Source organism: Fukomys damarensis, unplaced genomic scaffold (genome assembly GCF_012274545.1).
Source record: "Fukomys damarensis isolate Sample0158 unplaced genomic scaffold, DMR_v1.0_HiC HiC_scaffold_7, whole genome shotgun sequence".
Classification (NCBI taxonomy): domain Eukaryota; kingdom Metazoa; phylum Chordata; class Mammalia; order Rodentia; family Bathyergidae; genus Fukomys; species Fukomys damarensis.
The window spans coordinates 13931089-13947001 of NW_022900919.1; the positions used below are offsets into that span (position 1 = coordinate 13931089).

At 33.3% G+C, this 15913-nt stretch overlaps 1 long non-coding RNA gene across 2 annotated transcripts; it reads right to left on the minus strand.

The window, feature by feature from the left end:
- Nucleotides 1-2214: 2214 nt before the first annotated feature.
- On the minus strand, nt 2215-15875 carry LOC104860024. 2 transcript variants are annotated; one of them, XR_779543.1, is made up of 5 exons: nt 15835-15875; nt 13958-14025; nt 13353-13427; nt 7436-7496; nt 2215-2570 (listed from the first exon to the last, which is right to left on the minus strand). It is a non-coding gene; the product is annotated as an uncharacterized LOC104860024 (long non-coding RNA). The 2 variants fall into 2 exon arrangements; XR_779544.3 differs by lacking the exon at nt 15835-15875 and adding an exon at nt 15381-15708.
- Nucleotides 15876-15913: the final 38 nt, after the last annotated feature.

Below are 15913 nucleotides of genomic sequence, written 5' to 3' on the forward strand. Positions count from 1 at the left end.
AGAAAAAAAAAGATCCTCCATCCCAGAGAGCCTAAAGACCCCCCACCCCCACACCTCCCTGCCCCTCCAGACCACCCCATCAGAGGGAGGGGGAAGGGCTTCTTAACCCCCTCTGGCTCAAGCACCCTTTTTAAGCCAGAGAGAAATGTAATTTGTTCCTTTTGTCTAAAGATCTGCTAAATATTTCAGTCCTTGAGCTAAAATAACTTCCTCCCTGGACAGGAAGTGGTGTTTTATCAAGCCATTTTGAAATAGGGATAATTCTTAGAAAATCTAAAGCCCAGATTAAGTACTAATCTTTAAAACTATTAGCCCCCCCATGGGCAAAATAGCTTCTAAATAAAAGCAAAACCTGTTTCATAAATTAAATTCAAGGCTTGCTTTATGTTGCCTAAAAATCATCTACACATAAAGTTTAGGGGGGGATCTTCCATCCCAATTGGAAGAAAAGGGAAAATTTTGCAACTCAAGAGCGCCTCCCTAGTGTTCAGTTGCATTAGGGCAAAAGTTAACATAGCCCATATTTTTCAAGAAACACGGTATTTCTTTTCACTTTTACAAAATTCTTTAACCCATTATGGAATCTTGGAACTAAAACCACCAAAATGATCTCATAATCATACTATATGATCTCATAATCATACTATATTTATTTCCCACAATGATTTAGGCAAAACAAACGTCTTCAAACTCAAGCATACAGTCCAAACATAGTAACCTTTAAATCAGAAACTAAAGAAACTCAATCTCCAAAACCAATAGAACACACATCCCAACCTTTCCTTCATGTTTCAAATCAAACTCTATCTACCCATGTCAACAATGACACATCATTAGCAATAAGTCATATCTGACGGCAAGTTATTAAAAAAAGTCACAGGGAAAATTCTCCCAAAGATCAAGACCTCCAGATCTACAGAAACAAAAAATTACTAATGCCAAAAACAACTACTCAAAGTTCTCATCGAGCACGGATGCAGATGAATAAGCATTCATTAACATGCCCTAAAAATCCAATCAACTCCCTTTATTCCGCATTATAATCTGTCAGAAATGCATCATTCCCACAGTAAGACAATCCACTGCAGATTTGCAACTAACAAATGCAATGTTGAAACTAATGAATGTAAAGCCAAAATCAAAACGGCTTAAATTCCATACAGATAACTTTTCAATCAAATCAAAATCCAAAATTCCTCTTTGGAATTTACAAAGATCAATCAACCACAAAACATCAGTCAGTGAGAAAAAGCATAACACATGTTGACCATGGATGTGCACACTATGGTACTGTATTTAATTCATCACACAGTATGTTTATTTCTAACAAATAATAAATTAAACATAACTATTCTTTGTTCTTAGTAAAATGGGAAAATATAACCAATTGACTCATCTGGCCTATCAAAATAAAGCTAAAATACTATAGCTACTGAAACTGGTATTAGTTGATTAGCAAGAAATGAAGGTGTAGCAACTGAAATTCAAACATAGGTAATAATCCATGGCATGCAGGGTGTAATTCAATTATTCTGAATTCCCAGTAAGGAAAGTACAAGCTATAAATCCTACTTCAAATGTAAATATAACACATTATAGCCATCATTTCCACCGAAGATTTAAGCCAGTTTGTATATACCCTAATGACGCTTCCCTATAAATTCAATATCCTTCCCCTAACATTAACAAAAGAGACCTAAGTTTAAATATTCAAATGAATATTCTACTGCAAGATATTTTATTTATAACATTAAAAAGCACAAGAACATTTCCATCAACTCAAAATAATTCAGAGAGGAATGCAGGTATCATCCTGAGTTTGAGGGTAACAAAACATAAGACCATTAAATTTCATGATAAATTAAAAGCTCCTATTACTAAACACTAAGTTGTTTTGAAAAGCGTTTCAAGAAAGTCCAAAGAGAATTTTAAGGAAATTCATTCAAAACTTCAAACAAATCTGAACAAAATCATGTTTTAACCTAATAACCATCCCAAAGAACAGATAAATTACCATAGCTTTGTGAGAAAATGCAAATCTTTATCAACGAAGTAAAACATATTCTAGCACATCATTTCCATGTTACCAGTTTTATTGGGTATACTGCTTGGACAACTGCAAGAATCAAACAATTATGGAGGTAATTGAATATTTAATGAAACTTCCACTTGAAAAAAAAAAGGCCCAAACTGAAATTTTTTTAAATGTTAGAAATTTTATTAACGTTAACATTCCATGAGGTCATATTCAAACAAATCAAAATGTACAAAAAAAAATATTTCAGGCATACACACTACCATCTGTGTTAATGTGCCATCTTCTCCAAATGTCAAAAATGAACTGGTTTAAATTATTAGAAAAGTCTTTAGAAAGTCAAATCCACTGTCCATTTGTTGGTTAAAATAGGTTTCATTCATTTCACTGAATCCATGTTAAAACAACCCTGTCTTGATGGTATTTTATCACAGCACTCTTGTATTAATCCATTTTCCTCAATTCCCCATAGTGGACTGCCATCTTGATTTCTCAGTGGTAGGGTCCTTTTGAGACTCTTCAAGATGACTGGGTGCTTGATAAAAAAAAAAATTAAAAGAAAAAATGCTGTTGGAATGCCAATAATCTTATGCCTTCAAATAGAATATCCACCCACCTTGAAAATACTTTACCATACACCAAACTTTTATCCTATATCAGCTTTCAACTATGCAACTATAATATTAAAGTTGTTTGCAATGTAGACATTTACAACCTCTCAAAGATCAGATCAAAGGCAGCACACAAGTAACAAAGTTCTCTTGTCACATACATTTGTATGCATAAAGAGTGGCAGTGAAGAGTCAAATTTTTAATACTTAACACTAGCATCTTTAAATTACATATATGCAAAAGCAAAAACAAAAGTTAAAATGAAAAATTCCTGGAAAGCTCAATTATAGAAACAGTGAGGATTCTAAATCTCAATACAAGAAAGTTTCCAAGCTCAAAGAAAACTAAGTATAGAAAAGAATCTTAAGGGTTTTTAAAAAACAAAGCACTGGATCATAGCATACTTTTCTCATCTAACATGTTAATTTTGACCAGATAACACAAAGGGCCTATACAGTATAGACTGCATCACCTTTAGTTATATTATGAGAATTGCAGAAAATAAGAAACCTCCAGGGGGGAAAAATTACAAAAAATGTAAAATATCTGCCTGGCTTATTGGGTATTTACTATAAAATGCTACATAACTTTTCAATTTATATACAACTAAAATAAACTCACTGCCCAAATTACACATATACCTCAAAGAAAAATAAATCTTTTTCACTAATCTACACTGAAGGGCAAAGTTTGAAGCTAGGTGATTTACCTCTCTCTCTAAGTAACAATCTGGATTCAACATGATCAAACATAATTGCAAAAAACAACTTTTAACCCTGGTCTTCTCTAGATGAATTTTATGACTCCCCAACTCAACTTGTAGAGAGATACAGTCGAAGTGACTAACTTAGAGATAAATGTAAATATAAGGGCATTTTGGCTTTTATGTTAACTTGTCTCCTTGACTGTAATCAAGACATTGTCTAGTACGTATAACACAAAAATCTACTTAATGAACTACGTGGTTCATGATACTGCTTTACCCCCACTGAACAGTGATACCTGCAAAGGAGTGTCACAATTATCAATAAACATCAAAAGCATGGTATTTCTCCATAACAGATTTCTCCCCAGTCTTTATATGAGACCCAAATAACTCACTGATTTCCTCTTATCAGTAAAATACCTTCCATTTTGTCTGGTTCATTTCTTAAAAGAAATTATGACATTTTTTAAAAACACTGTCAGTTACAATCCAAATTCTCAATCACTATTGTCACAATACAGTATTGCACTTTAAATGAAGTTGGTTATGTAAATAATTCTCATGAACAATAACACTAGGACAAATTAATAACCAACTTAGTCACTCTGGTAGTTACAAGTGTAATTTGGCATTCAAAATGATATCTCAGTGCATTATAGTCTTCTGCCATGAGAGAAAAGCTAAATTTTTTATCTAGAATAGTGGTGGCAAACCTATGGAACATATGCCACAATAGGCTATTTGTATCAATGAAAATTCTAAAAGGTTTGCCATCACTGACCTAGAAATTATATGAAATTTCCTTCTAAAACCATTATTTCAAAAATAAGTTTAACTCTTAACATTATTAGAATCATTCCAAAATTATTCAAAAAATGCACTACTGTGTAACAGTAGATTAGAAAAGAGCGTATTTGTCACACTGTCATTTATTTAAGGTAGTTTTTTAAAACAGTAGAAAAAAATAATGCTGCAAGAGAAAGCAGCTGACTCTTATGACACTGAAAAGCCATGATCACTCTTGACTTACCCAAAGCCAATCCAAAGCCAAGAGTGAAAACTCTCCTAACAAGCAAAAGTGCTCAGTCAGGATCAGTGAGGGATTTAGGAGTAATCCACTTGCATTCGTGGAGTTCCAAATTCTTATCAAAACTAAAATTTGCAAATAAGCAAAGTTTTGTTTAAAAAAAGGAATGAATTCTGTGAGCCTGGAAATTTTCTTGCTAACAACCCGCAGTTCATCTGTGAAACAAGAGTCATAATACCTACCTCTTGTGGTGGTAGAGAGTATTAAATGAGCATATTCATAATGCTTATATTAGCAGGTGTATAGAAAGATCTCAATAAATGTTGACCATCCTTCCAATACCACAATAACCAAAGTGCCTGGGGACCTCACACTAATCTTACTGAATCAAAAATAATTTATATTTCAACAGTAAGACTGTCTTTGAAGAACACATGGAGTCAGTTATTTAACAAACACTTTCCAACTTAATAAATTTATTTTAAAAATTAGTATTGCATTAATATAAAACCATTCTACCAAGAAAAAAAAAGATACCCTGGGTAGATCGTAGATATCAAAGTTTTATTCTACTTCCTTCTCTTTCTGCCTTACAGAAGACATATTTAATAGATGATGCTTTCATCTACAATCCCAAAAGCCAAATAGATCTAGATGTTTCACAAGAGGTTCATGCTCATAATATATTTAGAACTTTCCCATTTTGATACTCAGTATTTATACTGTCTTTTTTAAGTAATACACTCTTGTTCTAAGAACAATCCCATACCAAAGGCAAAAGTTTCAATGGCAACAAGGTAATGAGTAACTGCTACCTTCTCCAATCTCCAAATACTGCACACATTCCTAAATTAAGAACATAAAATTAAGCATGGGAGTCTTTTCCTTCAATTGTACTTCAGTAAAGTTGTTCCAAAAATGCTGGGACATTATAAAATACACTGTAAATTGAAATGTAGGCAATGCTTCATCATCTAGATTGGGTTTAAGGTGTGCTCCTCTAAAATCATCTTACCGCTCTGAAAACCTTCCCATTTTTAATAGCAAAGAAAAATGTGAGGGGCAGAGAGGAACAAAAGCAAAGAAACAATACTTAAATTTTAAAATGGCTGGCTCTAAAAAAAAAGCTAGCATTAATGTAATTTGTATTATGTTAAAACTTAAAACACTTACAAGCTGGGGATTTAGCTCAGTGGTTCTGCTGCCTGCCTTGCAAGCTCAAGGTCCTGACTTTTATCCCCAGTACCAAAAAATAAATAAATAAATAAATAAAAATAAAATTATTAAACACTTACTTTAAAACCAATGGGACAGATAGAAAATAATATACTAGAATGAAAATTCATTCTTTCCATCATGTAATTAAGATTCTTGGTGATTATGACTTGATTTCCATGTTCTCTTTGAACATTGTCCTTAAATCTAAAAACTATCGCTGAAAAGTAAACTAATGTAATTGTCTTAAAAAAAAACTGAATCATCAATAGACGTATCTTAAATGACATAGGCACAAACACTAATTATAGAATGATTTGAAAAAGACCAGCCAGTTATTCATTACTGAGAACTTCCTAAGGTCAATTATGTTAATCAAGAAAAGGAATCATCTTTTCTAAGAATTTACAATTAAATCTTCCCAATTGCCCCTCTATTGGTTTCAAGCTTGACTACATAGAGAACAAGGTTTGTCAGAAAGGGAAGGAGAATACGAAAGATAAGAAGATCTTGACATATTTAATTTTTACTGAGAAAAATTTAAACCTTCAGACATAAAATTAGTATTTAACACATTAAAACTGCATCTTTACATTTTATTAGACCCAAAACACTAGTTGGTAAACACTGTTAACAAAAGCGATATTTATACAATAAAAAGTATTTCTTGAGCATATACTATGTGTTAGGCAACTGACGTCATTTAAATATGATCAGACATGAGACTATTACTTGAACTACATTAGGGAAGTTTTCAGTTCTACTCAATCTCCCTCATCAAAAAGGATAGAAACTTCTGTTTTGTAGGCCCTAGAAGCCATTTATACAATAGAAACTAAAGTAGAAAAATAATCACCTAGAATGTAGATTCCCAAATGTTTCAAAAAGAATCACTCTTATGAAACACCTCTTAAACAACTGCCGAAAAAGTTGTCAATAATAAAATCCTTTTGAGAATGCAACCAAATTCATTTATAAACAACCTGATTCTTTTCCAATATTTCTCAGGTTTGGAGTAGAGAAGCTATTACACAGTAGTCACAGTTAATACCTCTTCTAATATCCAATCATAAATGTCAGGGTCAACCAGGCTAAAGACCTTTGCATTGGGCCTCTACGCGTAAGAAAGCTCTGAATTACTTAATTTATTAGAGGTAATTTAACATTGGAAATAATTTAGAAAATACGGTTTATGCTGTGAATGTAGCTCAGCAGCACAGCACCTGCCTGGCAAGAGGAAGGCCCAGAGTTCAATTCCCAGTTCAAAAAACAAACAAAACAAAACAAAAAAACTCCCCCCAAAACAAAAAAATACGTCTTATTACTAAAAGAGAACCCAGCAGCTTCTGAGTTCTATGTAGGTATGGTATGGCTAAGGAGTCAAGACAGATCTAGAACAAAGAGTCAGCAAATTTTCTTAGGGAACAACGCAGTGAATTTTTTAGACTATGTGGCTATTTGCTACAACTATTCTCAACTCTTCAAATTGTGGGGGGAAAGCAACCACAAGGCATCCACATTAAAGAATGCAGGTGTACTACAAAAAAGTTTACTTGTAAAAACAAGAGGGAAGTTTCCAACACCCAGATCTAAGAAGAATCTCAGAAGCATGCCCTAGTGTGGGTTTATATGCATTTTAATTCTGCCTGAGTTTAAGTGAAGAAAACAGAAATAGACAAGTAAATAAAAAGCAGACTTTAATTAATGAACTGCACACAGACCTAAGCAGGCTGATGTCCCTGTACTTTTCTAAGCTTTACCACTCCTTCTACGTTTTCATAATACCAACTAGAAATTTCCAGTCACATTTACAAAAACATGCAAATTGGATAATACTTACTGTTTCCAAGTCTGCTATACTGTACAGGCCCTTCATACTATCAGTCTGGGGATTCGCACTTCTGCATAAGACAAAAAGAATATAATTTTATGCCTAAGAAACAACAAAAAGAGATTAAATACCATTATACTAAAACTTCAACATCTTGTAAAGATCACTCAACAGACCCAGAAGTGTATCTATGAACAATATGGTCCAAGGAAAAGATCAAAAAGCCCTGATAGAATCTTAAAGTTGGCAGAGCAGGAGGCTCACGTCTAGCCTAAGTTACTATGAAAACTGCACATCTATCTCAGTCTCCTGGAACTCCAAAGGTATAAGCACATAAATATTTGGGCTCCCTGGGGAGAAATGGTGAATAACCACATATGTAAAAAAAAAAAAAAAAAATCACTTCTAACAGAATTTTATTTCATGCTCTGTTCTTTCATCTAACCCAGTTTCAGGCCTTCTAAAAGGAAGTTTTCATTCTCCAGTACAAGGTCATTCCTTCAGTATTACCGTATTCCCACACATTTAATCATATAATCAATACTGCTAGGTAAAGTACTTGAAAGGAAACATTGTGCATTATTTAAAACTATTATTCATTGTACTGATCTAATCAATTAAGGTAATGCAAGTGCTCCCTGAAATGTGTACTTAAAAACTATTCTATATATGCTTTACACTGGACTCAAATACCCACTAAATGTAAGTGTTTTCTGTATCTTAAATATCCCAATGTAAGCATACATACACTGTTTTTAGTCACTACTCTTAAACATAATTACAGTCACAGTAATACATAACGGAAGGGTTGGGGATGTAGCTCAGTGGTAGAGTGCTTGCCTAGCAGGAGTGAGACACTAGGTTGGGGAAGGGCTAGAAATACCAAAGCGCTGTCTAAAAGTTGCAGATGAATAAATTTTCAGAAGGCAAAAGACCACAGCGCTTAACTTTAGGATTTAACTTAATGTTAAGCTATGAAAATACTTTTAGGACCAGTTTTCAGATGAAAGAACAAGACCCTGTTTATTTTACAAAAACTAAATTCATTCAGCCATTATGACAAATCACCATCAGGAAACAAAAGAACTGCTTTAAAATTCCTTGAACAACACATACTAAAATATCTTCCCAGCTAAAAAATAAGGAGGCTTAAAAAAACCACTTTTTTTAACTTCCAAATTTAATTATGACCTTACAGGGAAGAGAAGATTTTGTGAAAAGACAAGTCTTAAACCAACCAGATAAACTAATTTAATCCCTAGAAAGGTAGCACGAAGGTAAGAAATCAGGGCAAAAGAAATGTCCGTCTAGTCTGAAGTCCGCAGCTCTACCCGCTGAGCTATCGAAGGGTACACGAAAGCACTATCCAGAGCCTCACTCACACTGGTCTGGTGAGCTTCTAAATTACCACCAGTACCAGTTCTCACACCCCAAACACAGGCTTGGATCTTTCTTTGCACCCCCAAAACTACTTCTGACAGTAATATACTACACCCTCTCCTCTCCTTTCCCAAATGTGACCAAGTCTGGGATAACATTTGCCCACATTTTAAAACGGGGAATGAGAGAACAGAGTTCAGCTTACAGAGACTATGAAGATCAATGATTCTTTATATTTCTACCTATCCTAAGTATTTTGCAATATTATGGTTTGTGATTTAATAATAGAACTACACATAAATGTAAACAACCACTTTTGTTGCCGGATCTTTAATAATAAAAGGCAAAGACAGCTTTAGTCACTTCACTTTTTTAATTCTTTAGGAACTTTTAAAATTTAACATAAAGCTGGGCATGGTGGTACACCCCTGTAATCCCAACACGCAGGAGGCTGAGGCAGGAGGATTGCTGAGTTCGAGACCAGCCAGGGCTACACAGTGAGTTCCAGGTCAGTCTCAACTACATAGTGAGACCCTGTCCCAAAGAAACTAAAAAAAAAATAGTAATAAAAAAATAAAAAATAAAACCAACAAACACAAAGTTAAAGCCAGGTGTAGCTGACCACATTACTCTGGGAGACTAAGGTAGGAGGGTTCCAAATTCCAGCCGTCAGGATTAGCAATTTAGCAAAACCTTTTCTAAAAATAGCAAATAAAAGAGTCAGGCCGGGCGTGGTGGCTTGCGCCTGTAATCCCAGCACTTGGGAGGCTGAGGCAGGAGGATTACTGTGAGTTGGAGACCAGCCTGGGCTACACAGTGAGTTCCAGGTCAGTCTCAACCACATAGTGAGACCCTGTCTCAAAAAACAAAACAAAACAAAACAACAAAAAAAAGAGTCAGGAACAAAGCTCAGTGCAAAGGCCCTAGGATCAATCCCAAGTACTGAAGAAGAAAAAAAGAAAAATTTGAGAGCTCTGTAAAATGTAAGGAACTTTGTACAAAAGTGGGGGATGATATGTCATGACAAAATCATTAATATTTCTAAGACTGTGTTTTAAACCATTACACTTAGAAAAACATCTAGCGTGATAATCTAAATTAGAATTATGACTGGGGCCAGGGATTTGGCTCAGTGGTTCTGTCGTCTGCCTCGCAAGCACAAGGACCTGAGTTCAATCTCCGGTACCACAAAAAAAAAAAAAAGAATTATGACTACTGCACAGTACATACTCAATATTTAGTTGCTTATATAGTAATACTCAATTTCAAATAACTAAGTTCCAAAAGGTAAAGGAGACTTTTTTTTAAATAGACCCGCTATTATATAACATAAATCACAACTCATTCGATTTTAATGATATTTAAATGTTATATCAGCACACATTTTATTGATGGCATGAAATTCAAAATTCAGTTTGAATTGTACAGGCTAATTACATTTAGAAACAGGCAATGTGAAAATAAAAGTTCACATTTAGCTGGGCATGGTGGCATATGCCTGCAATCCCAGCACTGAGGCTGAGGCAGTAGGATCCCGACAGTTGTAGGCCAGCCTGTGCTAGCATGAGTTCAAGGCCACAATTAATGAAACCAAAAAAAAAAAAAAAAAAAAAAAAAAAAAAAAAAAAAAAAAGGAAAAGAAAAATTTGCATTCAATCTTGAAGGGGATGATAGCTGCTAAAATAAGGGTATTTCTTTCTGAAAAACAGAAATTTCTTAAAGGAAATTCAACAGACTGTATCAGACATGCAAACTACAAATCCTCTTGTTTACAATCTTGGCCAGCTCCAAACATTACATAAATATAAACCCGACTTTACATTAGATATATTTAATAAATTAGAAAACCCAACAATTGTTTTTGGTCTTTATTGTTTAAACAAACTCACACTCCAATTACTTTTTCGTACATATTTATACTATTTATTACTGTTCTCAAATACCTAAAAATTAGTAAGAAAATCAAGTAACTATCATCTCAGGTCTTATGTTATTCAAGTAGTTTCATCACGTGACTTGCAATATAAAAATTAGTCTGTATTAGATAATTTGATACTTATCATTACTTATATCCAATAATTTAAGAGCTAAGAGGGACTCTAAGAGATTATAAACTCAAAAGCATTCCTAAAAATTACAAGATGAAGGTGTACACAATAAAATGTCAAGATTGCAGCAGTTGTTTACATCAGAAGCTGTCTCCTGATTGCTGAATTAGTTAAATTCTACTCTCTATCACACATCTGATTAAAACAGCTAGCCAGGCATGAAGATAGCACGCCTATAATCCCAATCTCAGGAGGCTGAGGCAGGAGGATCACCAAGAGCTCAAGGTCAACCTCGGCTACACATTGAGTTCAAGGCCAGCCTGGACTACATAGCAAGACCCTGGTCTTGAAAAAGAAACAAAACTGAGTAGTAGACTAAATTTTAAAAATTGTATTTAAATTAACAATTTTATATAATCTACACTAAATGCCATGTTGTGGTTCAACAAACCTTGTGATTAGCTACAGTAAAGATTTCATTTAAGTGGAATCTCAGTTTAATTTTTTAAAGTTACCAGAATAGAAGTACAATCCAACCTAGTAGCTATTTGGTCAGATTTTTAGGACTCAAAACTCAGCTCAAAAGGCTACAATAAAATAACAAGTATCCATTGCTTTGGTTCTTAAGCAGAAACACAAGTAAACCTTTTTCATGAAATAAAACAATTTAAAGCAATACAACAGCATCTACTTATCTACTGTGTATATCTTAGGTGATACAATACTAGGTAATATAACTTTAACCTAAGTTTGACAATATCTACATTTACTTTTTTTTTTTGAGACAGGGTATCACTATGTAGTTGAGACTGACATGGAACTCACTATGTAGCCCAGGTTGGTCTCAAACTCACAGCGATCCTCCCACCTCAGCCTCTTGAGGGCTGGGATTACAGGTATCTGTCACCACACCCGGCCATTTACATTCATTTTCATGTTGCAATCCTTTTGTCCACTAGGTAAAACTGGCTCAGGCAATAAACAGAACAGTGAATATAGGTACTATCATAAAGATACAAGTACATGGGGTTCTTCCTAAAATTATTTATTATAATCCTTTATCTTGTTGGTTATAAAAGCTGTATTCCATTATACTGGCTATTAATTTACAAGGTTTCTGTATCATTTGAAACATTTTTTAAAATTTTTACCCTAAGACAAAAGATTAAAATTCTCATTTAAAATTTCTAACCTTCAGCTCATTTCTTCCGTTAATGGATCAAATTATTTCTCTGATAGACCATGATAAATATAGCACCTATTAATATTTAATCTTATGTTATGCCTCGCATTTTTTTTAAAAATTCCAATTTAATACCCTATTAACTACATAAAGAACACCCTCATCTTGGCATTTGTGTTAAAGCTGGAGATGAAAAACGTTTCGACTTTTTTGTATGTCCTATTCTTAAACACTACAGCTGAAATGTAACTGAATTTTCTTTTGCACACAGTACAAACTGGATCAAACTGCATAAAGTATTAAAAAGGAAAAATTTAAGTCAAAGAAAAGCAATAAAAGTATTCCTCTTATCACCTATTTGAATCAATGGAATAAACTAATATCAACCAATGAATGTCAGTTCTTTCCCACATAATTTCAGATAAGTTAACTTGGCCTTAAAGTTTTTGGTCATTTAGCTCCTCTTAAAATTTTCCAAACTACTTCTTATATATATAAGCTTATATATAATAATATACATATAGCTTATATTTCCTCTGGCCAATCACTCATAACAACTTGGCATTAACTCCAGATTCAGTGTTAACTTTACATATACTTACATTTCCTTAAAAATATCAGAAGTATTTTCTTCATTCATGTATCTAGTTTTAAGATGTTAATGTATTGCTCCCATGGTATGCCAAAGCTCAGTATCTATTGTACTTGAAAATTATTTCTACTTTTACACTTTAGAAGCAATTACCAAGCTATAAATTAGAGCTCTCTTTAATGTAATATTCTAGTTACCTATAAAACAACTCAGTTTTGTACTAGTTTATAAAAATAAAACTAATGAAGGGTAAAGTAAGTATATTAAACATAGTTAATAAAAGATATGAAATGGCATTTTTACTTTTGAAAAGGCATTTTTAAAGGGCAGTTATTACAAAAATTCTAAGATCAGTGCACTTAAGGCCATCACATTATCAAAATGTGATCTGTATCATAAAATTTTTTAAGACTAAAGAATGTACCTTTCAGACTGAAAAAGATAATAATCTTGGTGTGTACCACAGATTTAACCACAATTTTAAAGCACCATTTTATTGGACAATACTAAATACCTTACTATTACACTGATACAAATTTCATCACAATGTTAATAATACAGGTGTTCTAATGTAAGATAAAAGGAATTTGATGGGTCACACTTCACATCTTCTTTTTAGAGATTAAAAACAGTCCAGTTTGGTTTCACTAACTTTAGTGATATTTTTTTCACATATGTTGCTAACTATTCAATTTCCAATTCTGAGTGAAAACATGTACTTACTTGCGATATAAAACAGACTTTTCCAAGCACTTTCTTTATCCTCAGGAATAAAACTCAGTCTTCAAAATAATGGACCTTTTGGGGAAAACAAACAATATTCTAAACTTACTGATGAAGCAATAAATACCAAGAAAAATGTTTTAAAATCTGATTGTTTTAAAATCTGATTATATGAAAAAATACTAAAATCCATGGATAATTTAAAATGTTCTTTCTTATCTCCAACAAATGTATTTTTTTGAATATTTAGAATTTAAAATCATTCCCATGGTATACTGTGGCGATCAAAGGAAAAAATACCCATGATTTTTCCCAAATATAATGTGCTTTACTATTCCCAAAATTGAACAAAGGTTTAAAAGTCTTTCAGTATTTCAAACTATTCAATGGAAAACTGCATTACAGTGGCTATATACATACACTTTTAATCTTTCAGTAAAAAGGATGAAAAGCTTCTCAAAATTTATTTGATATCATTTTTTTAAGATTACTTAAAAATCATAATCACTGCTACTTGAAATGACTGTAAACAAAATCATCAAAAAGCAAAACAAAAACCCAAGAAGTTAATTTTTATGTCAAATTAACAATTTATCAGATCTTACCTGGGATAAAACAGCCGTACATATTTGTTCAGAACCACCAGCAAATTAATTTTAATCTTGCAAGTTACCTTTAAAAAAAAAAAAAGATGACATCAATGTTTTGATTTTTAAGTATTTGTTGGCCAAAGATTGTGTGATGAAATAATGAAAAAATATTCCAAAGACTACATCTATGGGTAAACTTCAGAGAAGGCTCACAGTCACACAACCTGTACGTTTATGGCTACAATTTTTTTTTATTATTTTATCAATCTTTGTTTTCTTTATCTCTTGGATGTGTTAGCAAATACTGGAGATTACTGCATTAGGATTTAAAAGAAATACGGAAAATTCAGGTGTTTGGACAGATTTAAAATCATGACCTTGCCTTTATTTTTCCTGTTTTGATGCCAGGCAACAAACAAAAACAAAGAAAAGTTTACCATTTAAAGCCTGTAATCATCCCAAAATGTCCTTGACTATGTAGAAATCTTTTACAGTTATGAGCAATTAAAAATTAACTCCTCCAAGAAAAACTGGTGAAGTTAAAATGGCCACTGGTTACTTTAAATTTTAAACCACAAGTTATCTGATCTCTCCCCGTGGGATATTTGCTTTTTCTTCTAAGTCTAAAACTTGTAGTATCTATGATGTTAATTTTAAACCAGTGTTGAATATTTTCAGTCTTTTTCCTCCCCCATTTACCATGTAAAAACACCTCATGATGTTAAACTACTTCAATTATTTTTGCATTTCACTATCCTAATAGGATTCTGAAGAACTAGAGTCTGAGTATTTAAAACCACTTGCGATGTTCAAAAATTTCAAAAACGTTTAACAATCAAAACGGCTATTTAATCAGTCTGTAAAAGCAAGATATGCGCAACTGATGTAATATATATCACTATATGAAACGTAGTTTAAAAAAAATAATTTTGCTGGAAAAAAAAAACCCTTACAAACATGGTCAAATAAACCAGTACCTTTGATTTCCGATGTACTACGCTAGTTTTCCCATTAGTATTTTTACAAAGATCTGCACCTTTAAAACACATAAGCTCTCCAAAATGAAGATAAATATATTCTACAATACACAAAGGTTTGTGCGCTCCTAGTTTTTTCCCCAAACCTTTAAACCTAAATTCCCCTTCAAATATGTTTTTTTAATTACAGGCTATGCGGAGAACACTGTGATTTCTTGAAACCTGTATTTTTAACACTGTTCGTTTTTAAATCCACCTAGATTTTTATACATGCAACAAACATGGCTCCTCTCCACCGCCTATTACCGAGAGCAGTTCTACTTCAACATTTACACGAGAAAGTAACTTCACCAAGATATCTGGTGTCAGAATCTTCCTCGGGAAAAGTTTTTCCATCCCAGCTTATGATAATACACAATAATAAGATTATGAACTTCAACTTTTAAAGACTAGGAACTGACCTAAGTACGTTTTCATATTCAGGTGGTTGAAGTTAGATAACGGCTCCCTACGACCTTTTTTAAAAGTAGCCAGCAGCATATTCAATCATATTCAACGATCAGGATGTCAAACGATCGTGGCATAATTCTCGGCAAAATAAACTATCCTAATCAAACGTCATCACCTAGCCTCCTAAGGATCAATCCCCTTCCATGAAAACACCCCTGGTGACGCCATACACTGGCTCTTCCTAATTTCTCCAACTCGCATTTTTAGAGGACCACCTTAGCGCCATAAAGGTTTGATAAGTAGTAAGGACCTTCGCCTCTACAACCCTGCAGCCGCTTTTAAAATCAGCTTTGAAAGAGTTAAAAGCCAACACCCAATGGGGGGGGGAACAAGTTATATTTTTGTTTCGATGTACTCAGGGTTCCATTGTTCTTCTAAAATTCAACCTGGAAGACGAGTTCTCACCTCACCGGAAAGAGATTAAAAAGCTCCTCCGATGGAGAGCCTGAGAGGGGATTTTTTGTTTCGCCCTGAACATCAAAAT